Source organism: Cydia pomonella, chromosome 7 (assembly GCF_033807575.1).
Source record: "Cydia pomonella isolate Wapato2018A chromosome 7, ilCydPomo1, whole genome shotgun sequence".
Classification (NCBI taxonomy): Eukaryota; Metazoa; Arthropoda; class Insecta; order Lepidoptera; family Tortricidae; genus Cydia; species Cydia pomonella.
The window spans coordinates 6221129-6237565 of record NC_084709.1 but is presented as its reverse complement, the minus strand read 5'-3'; the positions used below and the strand labels follow the sequence as shown (position 1 = coordinate 6237565).

Here is a 16437-nt window from a genome sequence, read left to right as displayed (position 1 = left end):
GCGAGAATTTGCAAAGATAAATTAAAAGCTAGCGTTCAACGTAAACAAACGAGAATATTTAAGCAACATCATAAATATATGCGCAATAGTTCAAGCTATTCAATAAGGTTTCATGTCGAGACACAAAGAAATGCTAATTGAATTACTGACAGCAACACTTAAGGGTTTATACAAATATACATACAGTTTAAATGGAATTAGATTCAAATACTTGTTAAAATTAAATAAACTCGTCCAGCCAACAAATAAAGCCAATAATCAGAAAAATATTTTGCGTATGTTACTAAGGTAGTAATAAACTTATTAAAATGAAGTTATTTTTTGTTATGTGTCATGACATCGACGACCTATGCATTCGTATCTCGTGTAACCCAGTTCGTGAAAGATTGGAGATAATCACAGAATGGAAATATTAATGCATGTTTTGGTGCTATAGGTAAAAGTGTCACGCCAACTTATTAAGATATTAGCATTAACTGCTTTAGTGGTGATGCAAAACGAATAAATGGTTTCATCAGCAAAATCCGTGCTGTCGCCTTTTTTATTCGAAAAAGGTAAGCATTTGACCACAATCTCACCCGATGGTACGTGCCGATGCATGCTTACCTAAAAGTCGAAGAGAAGTCTATTCACCCTCGACTTAAAAAGATCCAAGATCCAAGAAAAGATCCAAGTTTTAGTGTGCTGGGAATATATTTCCAGGAAGTGAGTTCCACTCCTTAGCCGTCCGCATAACAAACCTGGATGCATAATAGAGTTTAGTGCGATTCGAAATGAAATGAATTAATACTCCGTTCAGTTTCTTTCAAGTAAAGCATGTTCATTTGACGAGAGATCTCTGTGAATAACCAATGCTCAGGTCGCGATTGAGTTCAGGGTTTCTGGGGAGCCATCTGCGCTGAAGGTGAAAGGAGGGCACTGCCGGCCGAGCCTAGCATAGACAACCAATGCCATAAATCAACAATAGCAACTGACTAGAAAATATTGAAGTGCATACGGGTATTACAATCTCATGTCGGTACCTAATGGACTTATAGAACATATCGTGTTGCTAGGGATTTTAATACTGATGCCAAGCCAACGGACTATGTTAACCTCCTGGGACCTATATGGAATGTTGTATTCCCATCTGTGCCCGCCCCACGTGACCACCACCATACAAGAGGCAGACACACATAGGGACCATAGGGTGCTCGGTGGGGACAGATGAATTGAGAATTATAGTTATAAGAAGCATCATAAGCTTCTTAAGGTACGAGTAAGAGTAGGTAAATTAGACTCCCATTATGCAAATGCTACAATAAGGTGTAAAAATGTTGCGATTAGGAATTTATGTTTATTATGTACTATCATTACCATACCTGAAGCATTAAGTACAGTCACGTCTGAAAATATCGGTACAAAAAAGTGCCAAAAATATGTATTCACGACTTTATTGCCCATATATTAAGGTAGTGTATACATATTTTTGGCACATTTTTTGTACCGATATTTTCAGACGTGACTGTACACCTTGAGGTAAAAAATACCTACCACAACCCGGTATTATGTAGCGGGCACGTAACACCATCATGAGATCATGACATTTTGCTTATGTATATTGAATACGTCAAAGGAGCAGCGGCGGCAAGGGACTCGTAAGGTAATGTCAGTAATGTGCAAGGGACTTTCGAAGGCTGAGCGTTCAGTGACCGTAGGCGGATTTATCATTTCACGCATTTAAAACAATGTTTTACGTACCATTCGATTGTGAAACTTGCGGGATTGTGATACTCGAAGAAATTACCCGTATATTTATAAACATTATTGCAAGACCCGTTTGTAGAAAGTAAATAGTCATAGCAATCGTAATTAAATTAATTCATTAAATACTTTAAAAATATGCATTTAAAATGAGAAAGTGAAAGTAGAAGCTGCGCTTATGTTTAAAGGGACAAACTGAAAGACAAGGACAAATTTAACGATAATATTGTATAATTTCAACTCTATTCCTTGTCAAATTAAGTAATTTTTACGTCATTTTCCAAATCCGAAATTTGGCATAGTTGAGCAAAATTTTCCATTAAATAGAAAAGTCCGTCTATTCCTGTTCGTGGCAATGGCCATGGGAGCCCCTGCGGACGTCAGAAAGAAAATTACTATGATTCTGGGAAACACTAAAATGGTTGCCAAAAATACGTTTTACAACTGCTCTGCCAATATCTGGTCACCGCCTGTTATATTCCTAGAGCTTTCTACATGCGAAGTGCAATAAATGCAAAGTTATAGCTCTGCCATTCAAGTCGGGTGAAAAGTAACAGTAATATTCAGAATTAGAATGAGTAAAATGACAGCAGTTTGAAAAAATATTATGCGATATACACAATTTTTGGTGAAAACATGAATGAGAGTAGGTCGGAGTTCGCTAAATTTTATTGTATGCGAAGTAGTTCATTGCTGTGTGATGTTGATCATCCCGCTATATAGATGTGGTAGATGCAACTGGCTCTATTCCTACTAATCATTTAAATGCAAATGTAACTGTCTGTCTGTTACCTCTTCACGCTTAAACCGCTGAACTGTTTAAGATGAAATTTGGTGGTATGGAGATAGTTTGAGGCCCGAGGAAGGACATAATTATGATAGTTTTAAATCAATAATATAGAAGCTAGTATACCATAACGTGGTAATATTAATTTAATAAATACACGCCAATTACTCTTTCTTGTTATTGATATCACAGTACGGTTGTCTTCGGGTGTTGTCGAAAGCTTGTACTAGATTTATACCTAAACAAAGTTACCATAAACTAGAAAATGCATTAGATTCTACTTGTGTAACTGATTGACTACACTGACTACATTGAGCGACTAGATATTTCGGAGGAATTTTCTGTAGGCGCGGCACTGGTTCAAAATTAAGTATTTAAATTGTAAGTAGCCATGTAGCGATTAACATAACTGGATTGTTTGTGGGCGCAAACGTTAACAAAGATAGATACCCGTTATTAGAAGATAATTTACTTTACTTCATATACTATTTAGCATAATAAATAATAAAATGACTTTTCAGACCTGAAATGCAATGAAATGACATACATATGTATTTTCACTTTTAATTTTCAGTTAACTCTTTAAGAGGAAAGTGGACGATCAATTCTCCATAGCCCTCATTTTCCTCCCTGGATATTGGCATTATGGAAAATATTTTTACAGAATTTTACCCCGACCGTTTGATTTTTTTCGTTGTTTTTTTAAATTATTATATAAGGTAGGAGCCAAAAACAGGTTTTATACAAAAAATTTTAAAAGACATCAAACTGTGTTAAAATATTTTCAATGATGTGACTATCCAGAGAGGAAATTGGGGACTACGTTTATATGGAAAGGCGGTTTCGGGGCGGTCGTCCCCTTTCGTCTTAAATCGACAGTGGTATTAAGATACCACGATTATGAACTGAATAATTATATTTGCATCTTTATTTTCCGATTCAAAATATCTATTCGGACGAATCCTGCCGACGATAGGACCTAAGCATACCTTTGATGTTATTGTGTTGTCAATTAAACTTTTCTACTATTAAATCTATTACTGTTTAAACAAAAACAAAGCACTCAAAGTTTTACGCGATAGGATTAAAATTCCCGTAATCAACAAAAGAGGATAATGTTGTTTTATCAGTCATTCCCCTATGATTTATATACAAAAAGGTATCAATTTCTTAGCCATAATCGATCAACTCGCAATGCAAGTACTTAATCGTTTCAAGGTATTGTAGATGTTAAGCATCTTATCGCGTAATACTTCGAACACCAGCCGATTTGTGGGTCTATATTATAGACTCTATAACGAGAAAAGTCGTGTACAATGCCGGATTTAGAGGTCTGGAGGCCTCGGGCAATAAAAGAGTGGAGGCCCCCTGGCCCCAAATTATTTTCCAAATAAAATAGTAAATTTTCCGAAGTCTCTATTGTGGGGGCCCCTCTTTTGTGGAGGCCCGGGGCTGTAGGCCCGGTTGCCCTCCCCTAAATCCGGCCCTGGTCGTGTATGGTTTGATATAGTTTTTGCGTCAATTTTCTATGTAAGTATTCATACTAGTTAGTAGTTATTCATTTGTTTTAAATTTATTAAGTGTTGGCGCGGGCCCTTCGGGGGCGACCTGTGACCGCGGGAGAGTTAGTATGTTTTGGCTAGACGAAGGATATACGAGTACATACCTGCGACATAATTGGGTACTTGACACATGTTGAATATTATAACAAAATTTAGTTTAATGGATAGAAAATGAGCCATACTGCTGTACAATCAGTACGATGGTGTTTTAACTGACGAATCCGCTTACAGTCGTAATATACTTTTAACTTTAAACTCTGAGTAAAATTTAGATGACCCTTAAATTAAACGGGCTAACTTTAGCGCGAGTGACGTAGGTTCTAAATAAGTAAGTCAATTGGGTTAACTTTAAAAATTAGCTTTGTTAAATAAGCGAACGCCACAAAAATAAACAATTTTTAACTTGATTGGTTTCAGTCATAAAAACAGATGACGCTCCGCAAAACCGCAATATAAGATTACAGGCATTTTTACACATCAGAAATCATCAGAAAAAACAATCAGTCAGTTGGTCAGAAGGCTCTTTCCTGGTTATAGAACACAGATACATAAGTATGAAAGGCAATCCCAACCTTTTTCATGTAGTGGCTAATCTAGATCCTTGTCTCCCAGGAGTCATAGGTTCTAGTTCAGAGCATGTGGTCAGTTCACTGCCACCTAAGCTGCGTAAACTGTTTGAGCTATGTAAGGCCTCCAACATGGCGGTTAGATGCTTTGGCCCAGAGATCACGGGGTCCCAGGACTCCCATATAGAGGAGATCCTCAGGGGAGGCCTTTGATCAATAATGGAACTGTTTTGAGGCCTAACTATATGATCGCGGTAACGATAAAAAGGAAATAAATTTCAGAAAGAAAAATAAATAATAACCGGCCGGTTTATATCTGGAGTCGCGACTCCAGATATAAACCGCTAAATTCAACTCGATGACACGAACAAAACAACACTGTAATAAATAAAAAGCGATGAGCAATCAGTCCTTATTGCGAAGATGATTGCCTAGGCACTAAATAGCAATAATAGGCAATTGAAAATGTTAAGCAATGCGAAAAGAACGTTAATGAACTCTTGGACGGTACAATTTGTTTACTTTTTTATAATTTCCTTGACAAAGGTAAATGCATTTACATATCATATATTTTTAATTTATTATTATTATTTTATTGTATAGTATTATATTATCTATACCAGTTTAGTTAAAACGAACAGTCTTAATATTAACGTGTAAACTACTAGCTAAATCAGCCATATTTGTACATGTTTTCAAATGTGGCATGTGTTTTTAACTTTATATTTGTTTATACATATATGAATGTCTGTTTGTAGATATTTGTACTTAGTACAATAAAGGGTACAATAGAAAAAAAAATACATAAAACATTTTCAATTATAGCACATATAATTACAGCAAAACCTTTATTCGCTTTTGCAGTTATTTCTCCAACTGAACAATACAATAATTTAACAAGACTACACATAAGCCATACCAATACCGACTCTTCGCGGACGCCATAAGCACCTCTCGTGACGTATTATCAATATTATCATGGTGCTGTTAATGTCAATATATCGGAGGCCGTTCCCTTTTGTCTCCGCGTTATCTGCGTAATCTGGCATTACGCAAGTCTTCAGTTGAGCGGACTGAGGACTAAAGCGGTCACGGCCGGCCGTCGCTCCGCAGCCCTGGCATGCGATGGAAATTGATGGAAAATTACTACTCCTTGCTGGCTAGACGGGAAATTTAATTGCCAGTTATCGGGATGGGGCGAGGTAGAGAACTATTAAAGAGTAGTCGGAACACGCACTTGCCCTTAATTTGGCAAAAAAAACTTGTAAGGTCTCTATAGTTTATGCTTCGTAGGACTAAGCAGGCCCAACAGTTTGGGTTCAAAACAAATGCAAAAAGATAGTCGATAGTCAGTTCTTCTGACGGACACAAGAGTGGGATACAAAGGATTATTAGTCGCAAAGCGAAGAAGAAGTGGGAAATATACCTACTTAGTCTCAGTTTTGCTCGAATAGATGGCGCAGTCGGTACCTTTATTAATAAATATATATACTTACTAACATCATCATGTGAAGTGGGAAAAGAAATTAAAAAGGACATATGGAGAATATCTATAGGGCTAACTCTTATACACAAGTAAATTTATAGCCCAAAATAATATATATTTTTCCTATCCACCACCCCATCCTAAACACCTATCCAAAACACAAAGATCATCCTGCTTCCTAATCCAACTGCGTTCTACAGTTTTTAAAACAAATATAAACAATAGATGTAAATTCCTTATTTAAATACAAAACTAAAACTCATTGATTATAACTAAACTCACGTTCCAAACTTTCAAACGCCTACAGAATCGTTAAAACAAGCGGCAGAACTCAACCGCATATCATCACATGTCAATCACATGACAGGCATTCAAATAACATAAATCATGGGAAGTTTCGCATGACACTGCTGATACGTATCATATTATCCATATCTCAAAATCTACCAAACCGTTTACGCTGCCTGTAGAGTGTGCCAATGAATTACGAGTATACTTAGGTATGTACTTTGGTACAAATAAAAGGCTCTTACGTTTGGCAGGCACGAGACATGTCTATTTATAGGTTAAATTCAAGAGAAGTGGGCATGCGGTGGCTACGTCAGGACCTTGTTATGCTGGCGAATCAAATAGGCTCCCACTGAAACTATGACCTCGAGGCTCGAGGTTCTTACGAGTTATGTAGACCGCGAGCCAGGAACAGATTTCCATGACCAATCGCCTCCCCGGCGAAAACTTGTATAGTGGTTAACGGCTATGTATGATGAGCCTCGGGGACGTTACCTGCCGCTGTGGTTGGATTGAGGGATGGCAGCCACCGAAAAACGTAAAAAAAAATTGTCATCGCCTCCCGTTTGACACTCTAAACTATCATCTGACAAAGTATGAGCCGGTAGGCGGTGACTGACGATATATGCTCTTGGCCAGCGTGCGTGCGTCCGATCGCACGGCCCCGCCGAAACTATACGTATTTTCGGTAGTGTCCGATAAGTTTCAGTTTCGACTAAAGGTTAGTTTTTGGCCGAAATTAGAGCAAAACCGAACCTTACGTTTCGGCAAAGAATCCGGTTTCGCTTGGACAGAGTATACGGACCTAGGTCCGGGCGGAATCAAAATGTCTAAAGATGAAAGCCATAACGTGTAATTGGTAGATAAATCGATAAATTTCAGAAAGTTGACTTATAAATGCCATGGAACGAAACTTACATGCTCCTCTACGAAAGTGGCTCCAAATGTCACTGATACCTTTTTTGTCACGTTTAGGGAAGTCCATGTCAACATTTTGTCAACACAAACACTGATAACATTAACAACTAAACAAAAACCTTTCGTGGCACAAATGTGATCCATACTGACTGCTCGATCAATATGTGAATACATCACGTAAGTCGATTAGGGGAATTCCCTTATTCCAAAAGTAAACGTTCCATTTTACGCTGTAATAAAGCCAAAGGAAAACTCGCTTAAGTGCAGTATGCAATATGAATAGAACATATTCATATCACATATGTATTTTACTATTATAGATTTTTGCCAGATATACGAGTAAGTATTTTTTGGTTGGCAAGTGTCGTTTGTCAGTGAAACATATTATATCACTGAAAATAGGTCAGACCAAGCTAAGTTGGCAACGATTTTGATAGCTCAGACGATCGACGAGACAAGCTTCTAACTCTACAAGCCCTAACTTCCCAAACTCTACACCTCAGTTAAAATATGTGGCTTGGCGGTTTCGTTACATACAAGAAGTATTATTTATTAATTTTTAATTAATAGTGAATACATTTTTCACCTTACGCTCATGTGACGGTAGCAAAACGGCCAAACCATATATTTTGACTAAGGTGTAGAGTTTGTGAAGTTAGGGCTTGTAGAGTTAGAAGCTTGGCTCTACAAGAGATCTGATAACTTTTTGACAATGCGAGCCTTATGGTTTTGTCTTGGCAACATTTTAGATGAAAATGTTTTTGATGAGATATTTATTACATTGTATTTTAATTTATAATAATTTTGTAATTAATTATGCCTAAATTGTACTTAATGTGACAGTGTATGATTAATACCAAATAAAATCTATCTATCTATCTATATTTATTTATTTAAACTTTATTGCACACATAAAGAAAAATGTACAAATGGCGAACTTAATGCCAAAAGGCATTCTCTACCAGTCAACCATTGGGTCAAACAGAGACATTTGTGTATGTTGGTGCAGGAAAAAATAATAACAAATAAGGAAAAAATTAAACGTGAAGTCAAATAATATTAAAAATATATAAATAGTTAAATACTACTACTTATATAATGTATAAAAGATAGACTAATACATATAATTATGTACATATACATGATGGTGAACCTTATTTAGGGATAGCTTTTTTATCAGTCAAAACAAAATCTTTTTGGCAGAACTTATGACCTGACTACACAATTAACTTTTAAGATCAGCAAACGCATCGTAATAAAAACAGTCTACAGATGTAGTGCATAAATGTTTTCCATTGATGGAAAATAATTATGCACTACATCTGTACCTACTGGAGTTGACGTTGATAGGTACCTCTTTTATTTGATAACATATGCCGTAATCTAAGCAACTTCTTATGTACCTATTGGATATCAAACATGCAGAATAAGAAAAAACGGACATGACGAATCTATAAGGGTTCCGTTTTTTGCCATTTGGCTACGGAACCCTAAAAAGCACTGAAATTCGAGTTAATTAAGAGTGGGATAAATGTTTCAATTTCAATCGGCCAGAGAACAAAACTTTGAGGGCGCTTGCATTTTAAATCGCACTCGGCACTTTTATAAACGCGTTAATGGAGACTTTTCTACGTCTTTACGTTTACATTATTGTTAAAAATAAAGCTGTATAATCAGACTACGCTGCTAAGGCCTTGTTCACGATTGACAAAGCAAGGATTTTGAATCTGTCCCGATAGTCTTGTAGGTGCGTAACCGCATCAATTTAATCAGCTGACGGGATCAATGGCAGGTAGCGACCCAACAGGCCAACACAGAGATATGTCCAGAATGTTCGAATGTTCAAGCGCCGTCTCTTACCGATCGTCATTTTCGACTCAATAAACAACAAAGTGAATAAACACAAAACTGTTGTAGTTAATGGTTAAGGAATTGAAATGTATGCTTAAGAGGAATTCCTAGTTGTGATTTTTCCATACAAACGCTCTCGACTGTTTCCTCCCTGGATTTTAAACCTAGAGCAATGATTTTTTCAAATAAGATCAATATCATCAATATCTGTGCCGCTATGTTTTGCTTTTTTGGATTATTTTATTTTGAAGAAAATTACAGCGCCTCGAAAATCGCAAAAACGGCTCAATTGAATTGGCTGTAAAAAAAGGCGCAGTATACAAATATGACAACAAATATCCAAAAAATCAAAACATAGCGGCATAGATTATTTCTTCCTCTTGCAATTCCCAAAATTTCATAATGATTGGTTGCGTTTTGGAGGAGGAAACAGTCGAGAGCGAAACCTCGATTTTTGAGTTTTTTGCGTGTGAATTTCGGTCCGAGCTGCAGTTGTCCTTATCGCACGAATTGGAGGCGGAGACAGTTTCTAAATATACGTACACAGAAGGAATAGTGATGGGCATAACATCCTTATTAGGGATTGCAGAACCGGTACTGTTTTAAAGAACCGGGATTTCCCGGTACTTTCGGAACTGGTCTAATTATTTCATTATTTTAAATAAAACGACAGCATTTTGCGATTTGACCACCTTTCGTATTATAATTTAATAATCACATTTTCTTTTACTACGTATAATCACAATAAACAAGTCATTTTTTTTTAGAAATATAGTATTTTACATTGCTCACACTTGTGCGTCACAAGTAAAAGATAACTACATTGATGTTTGCCACTAGATAGCAAATTAAATGAAATTACATTGACAAGGGGATTTATATACATATAAGTATCGCAGTCTTATTGTATAATCCGCCGTATTACATTACGGCTAGCCGATATCAAAATAAGGCCCATTTTGAAATGCGGCGGTTCAACGATTAAGGTATGTTGGGTAAATACCGGATGCGGGTGAAGAACGTAGGACATTCATTTCTCCCTAATTTGGCTTTATTTTTTAATGTTGGCAACATTGTGTAAGACGCCATTTCATTGCGCCTCGACTGCCAGTGTCCCCGCGTCGCTCAGGGAGTCGGGCTTGTGCTATGCGCAATCACAGAGAGCAAGGTAAATTTTGCGAATTCTTTCTTCTATCCGATCTTCGACCTGTAATTTATTTTGCGTATTGTGATGAAACTGTGTTAGTTCTTGTAATTGTGTTAACAGACCTAGCACTGCTGTAGACCGCTATCCGATCTCGACCCTTCCAGGTAAAGATCGGAAGAAACAATCCGATCTTTACCTATTTCAAAAACAGCAGTGATTGTCAAACTTTAAATTTTCTTTTATTTACCTACTGACCTACTTAATTATCACATTTATTGTTTTCTTGATCACACTTTCGCACCATTATTTTTATCCAGTACCACTACCAGCGCGACGGTAAATCAAAAGGAAGAGATTTTGGCAGTCTATTTTGTATGTTTGTATGTGTATGTACACCTACTTACTGACAATGTAATTTTTTTAATTTCCGCAACCCAAAGGTTGCCTGGAAGAGATCGCTTTTTAGCGATAAGACCGCATGTTGTTTACCTGTGCTTATGGTTCTGTTTTCTTTTGTATTGTTTTCTTTTATTAAGGTGTGCAACAAAGAGTATTTATATTGTATAGGGATGATGATACACGTTGAATTGTATAACAAAATCGAGTAAAATAGCAAGTGAGCAATTTTTCGCAATAAAGTACCTACACATACGGATGCATATGTAGTTGTGCACGCATACATACATAGCTAGTTTAGGATACAAATTAGAGATAGGGCGTCGAAATTAGTTTCCTTAAAATGCTTCAAGAGGGCTCTCTTTTCCTATATATTTACTTTACTCTTTACATACGATCCTTACATTTTATAAAAAAAAGATTGTATATCAACTATATATATATATACATAATTGCAAAATTATACCAACAAAATCGCAATTTTACTTATTTTCCATACTTCAAGATGGGCTCTCAGTGAGCTCAACGAGGGTTGGGAGGGGGTTAGGGTCGGCAACGCGCATGTAACTTCTCTGGAGTTGTAGGCGTACATAGGCTACGCATACTGCTTACCATCAGGCGGCAAACAAGCCGTATGCTTGTTTGCCACCAACGTAATATAAAAAAAAACCTTGACCTTTTTAAAGAACTACTTAATCTTTTTGATTTCTAAGTTTGATTCTTATTTTTTTTGCGACCTTCATTAAAAATGACTGGGCACGATTATTTTTTATTTTGATTTTTGTCCCTCCTACTTAAGTACTTAATATCTTCCAGGACATTCCTTTCAATAAACAATACATTTAAACTTTCACTAAACCTGTACAGTTCACGAGATCTTAAATTGTCAAAACTTCGAAACCTATCTATTATTTTAGTGGTTTTTCTTACTATATTATTTCGGGTAAACCTTACAATAAGAGGTTTCTTAGCACATTGTTTACTTATCAAATTGCCTTATGACATAGGTATCAAAGTTTGAGAGCCACAATTTTACCAATTTTTGTATCAGGGTTAAGATCGGATACAAAAATACGAAAAAAAAAACTTTCGTTGACAACTTTTAAGTTTGTAAATATTGGTGGCTGTAATGTAATTTATATACATTGGAGAAGGGTAGACACCGGACCTATTTCTTTGTGATACCTTATTCTCTTTCCATTAGAAGCAACTTTTTTTCACCATCCGATGTTCTCCCTTGATGGTAAAACACTCGTTACTCTATTAAAACGTATGTCTTATCTTTACACAGGTACAAAACTGAAACCGTTCTAAGTTGAATATAACCAAAATTCAGGCCGAATCTACGGTTATTATTTAACGATTCGCTCCGTACTTCCAAGAATCTGTCACGTGCTGAGATCTCGAAAAAATATTTTCTCACGAGTTCTCTCAATTGGGCCCAAAATTGTCCGGCATTATCCCAACATACTTTACCCAGATTGTCATTGCGATACCTACGTTCTTCAATAAGGCGGCCCAAGTTTAGCCCCATCGTACTACAAGTTAAATAGATTGTAGTTTAACCATAATATATTTATACCTACTTACAAAAACGGATAGGTACAGTCAAGTGTAAAAATATGGGTGTACACATCTTACTCAAAAATATGTCCCATAGCATCTTGTTCCAGTGTAATAAGAGCGTAGTACCATATTTATGAGACGATACTTTCGATACATATTTTTGCACTTGACTGTACGACGACGACCGAAGCAGGGACATCATTCTTTTTTGCAGTTGTTACCTATATGGTTAATTAATAGATACAGTATAATATACAAAAAAAAAAACAATATTATGTGATAATGATAACAACAAAAACAACTTGCGTTCGGCAGCGCAGGATAAATTCCGTCCGCCTCGCGGGCGATGTCGACGGAACGGCGCGCAATGAGCGAGCACTCGAGTCTCGCGTCTGTGTGCGCGCACTCACACTTAGATAGCTCCCGCTCCCGCCCACCGCAGCGCGACAGAAACATAGCTTCAAAAATTCGAGATTTGAAATGTTGCTCAGCTAGGAATTGCTCTTAATAATGATTTGCACTTTTTAATTACGTCCGCATAGCTTCTTCCAAAATAAACATTATTTAAATACGACCGCCCGTTGTTACCTAATTATAATATTGTGTGTAATTTCTTTGCTAATTACATTTTACTTGTTGGTGTTGGTGCAATAAAGAATATTTAGTTATTCCCCTACTTTAACAATAACACTAAGACGCTCTGAAATTGTGCTTTTTGTAACTTACCCTTTACATCTATGTAATTTAGAACACCTTGCTACTTTTACGTTTAACGTGACGTGAATCTACCTATACTGAAATATAGAACAAGTGACGTCACGGTCAAGTTGCCGGCTTTTTATAGTTCTTTCCTTTCCTTCTAATTAGAAATTGTGTGAAAAAACTGGTCTACGTTTTGCTAATTAATCATTTTCTAATGCACTATTACTATTTCGTGCATGGTGTGAAATAATTTATTTTAAATACAGTCAACAATGTCAACATCCCTATTAGGTAGTATGTAGTGTAAGATTCGATATATATTTGAGACATTATTGAATGTAGATATTCATTGTTTTGTTTCGAATATCAAGTTACGGCACCTGTATTTAGGCCCGAGCCCGACCTGTGACTGCGAGTGTATCTTGGCTAGTCTAAGACTACGTACGTTGTTTTGCTTTAATTGAACTCATTGAACCCACACGACTGTATTTATTTCCTATATTATTGAATAAAAGTTAATAGCTGTATATTTGAATTTTAATTAAAAAGCCGCTTACAAAAGTTTCACACAGCTTACTAAGAAAAAATATAGAACTAAAAATAAGTACGTGTCTTGGATGCCTATAGTATTTTTCAAACGACTTGGGTACGGTGACAGATGTCATCTCCAAGCTTACTAAGAAAAAAATATACAACTAAAAATAAGTACTTACGTGTCTTGGATGCCTATAGTATTTTTCAAACGACTTGGCTACGGTAACAGATGTCATCTCCATACAATTTATAACCTTAAAACGCAAAATCTTATTGAGATGACATCTGTCACCGTACCCAAGATATTTGAAAAAAGCTATAGGTAGTAGTAGAAATGGTATTCATAGAAAAGAACATTCTCCGTTGAATTCAATAGGTATTCGTTTCGTAAATTACTTTCCAATCCAAAACATATTCATTACGCAATCTAAGGAATTGAAAAAAATTAAAATAAATTCACTCACCATGTTTCAGAAAAACAAGTTTCATTTATTCTAATTCGCTGGTTTAGGAGGCATTGACATTGACCTCATGAATTTTGGAAGACGGTCTCGGTAAATAATCAAATTATACAATATCATACGAATATATACATATTTGTTTGTTTCTCTGAATTCTACACCCCTCAGAAGTGAACTCTTTGAGGAAAACTGTTTCAGTAAAATAATAAATTATAGATGGCAAAAGTAAAGACTGGAGCTATTAATAATACTGTTTTCACGCATTAATAATACTGTTTTCACTCACGTGCTTTTACTCACTCGCGCGACATGTTTCGGAGAGCCTAGGTTTGACTAAAAACACGTGAGTGTAAAACGTAAAATTAGTTTAATGCAAATATTTCAAAAGTAAAGATATGTAATTCCGACATTCATATAATTCCGACCGAATATTTTCATTGGGTGTGCCTCGGTGGAATGCTGCAACGCTATTGGTTAATGAGTTCGCATCACGTGCGTGATTGGTCGCATCTAGTTGTGTTGGACTGCACGCTTGGCTCGCATTCGTGCATAGCGGTGTCAATGACACCGCTCTGCTGGCACCATTCTTGGTGCCCGTAAGGCCCGTCTTTCCGAAGTAATATATAAGTCAATGGTTTAGTTTAATGTTAGTGTGTCTCGCGACAGTTTAAATTTGATGGTCAAATATTACTGAATAAATGGAATATTACACACAGCTGCTAAAAGTACCTGCAGCATGCTGTACCTTGTATGATTATTTTGTTCATAAAATGTACAAAACTTAACTTGTTCATTTATTGTTTAGTGTGGTAAATACATTGCATCATCTTAGCTCTTTGTATATCTTCAGTAGTGAATAATGAGAGTTATTTAATTGAATTAAAAAGTAATATACAATACATTTTTATTTTTTTATTAGATTAGCTTATTATAATGGATAATTACTGATTGAAAATAAGATCTATGTAAATGTTTTTCTAGACTTATAATTATAAATCTTACACATTGGTTTTTATTGAGCGCTGGTAGCCTAGCAGTAAGAGCGTGCGACTTTCAACCCAGAGGTCGCGGGTACAAACCCCAGCTTGTACCAATAAGTCTTCTAGAACTTATGTAGGAAATATCACTTGATATTTGCCAGTCGCTTTTCAGTGAAGGACAAAGATCGTGAGTAAGCCAGACTAATCCTGATAGGGAATATTTTCCCCTTTGGGAGATGGCAGTCGCTTTCGTGAAACTAGTGCCTACACCAATTCTTGGGATTAGTTGCCAAGCGGACCCCAGGCTCCCATGAGCAGTGCAAAAAGCCGGAATAACGCAAGGAAGATGATGATTGGTTTTTATTTTAAAAACCAGGATAATAATAAAGATAGTTTTTTTTTTAATGGTTATTCATTTTTAAGTTCTTTCGATGATAATTCAGTAAATAAGGTAATTTATAGCTTTTTCTAATATTTTTAAGGAATTTAATAAGTTATAGTGTGCTATTGTGCTATTATACTACATATAATATACATATGTATGGTGCTATGAATGCAAATATTAAATTATCTCTCTTAATACTTGTATTTATCCTCCTCTGTACTCATTGTTCATAGGTGGAAAAATTTAAATTATTAAAACTAACTACATATATACTATCAGACACTAGAACTAGATGTAATAGTGGTTTTCGCTATTGGTTAGTAGCCTTAATTTCTTGCAAAAATATTTCAAAACCAATCAAAAATAAACAACCTAAATACAATTGCATTTGTTAGAATGAGACTTGCATTTGTATGACAGTTGTGTATTAAACAGCCCTCTTACAACATCCTCAATTCCATACAAAGAGAAAGAAAAAACAGCCATCTATTGGTTGGTACTTGGAACTGATACTGTGAATCGTAAAGGCGGTAGCATGGTCACATTTTTTCGCCTGTCACCATGCCTGTCACGTTCTAATAAGTATGTAAGTGCCAAAAATGATAAGCGATAAAAATGCAACCATGCTCCGGGGCCTGAATTGACTTTGTGTTTTGTTATCCAGTTGAGTGGCTACATTACTTTTAGCATATTTAGGAAAATAGCTGCAACATGGCATTGCTGTGATTAAGTTAAAAACATAGCATAAGCCCACATTAATTCACTTACCTAGGTTAAACATTTTGTTGTAAATTTGTAATAAAAACTAAGTTTTGTTACAAAAATCTTCGCAATGACTATATCACAGACACCAGATTCAATAATACCTACAAAATGAAACAATGTAATGTAAACAAAACATGTACATACGAAGTTTAATACTGATACCAGTCGAAGGTATTTTTGGCATATTTAAAGAATCATATTGAGTAGGATTGTTTGATATTGTATGCCAAACGGATTTTTTTATAAATACAGTGTACGTGTACAATTTGTACTTGCTAGATACAAAGTTCGTCACGGTAA

The 16437-nt window shown here is 35.9% G+C and overlaps 1 long non-coding RNA gene across 1 annotated transcript in view; it reads right to left on the bottom strand.

The window, feature by feature from the left end:
* LOC133519680 (uncharacterized) overlaps positions 1 to 16437 on the bottom strand; it is a 75670-nt gene that overhangs the window by 58666 nt on the left and 567 nt on the right. The window lies entirely within an intron of this gene.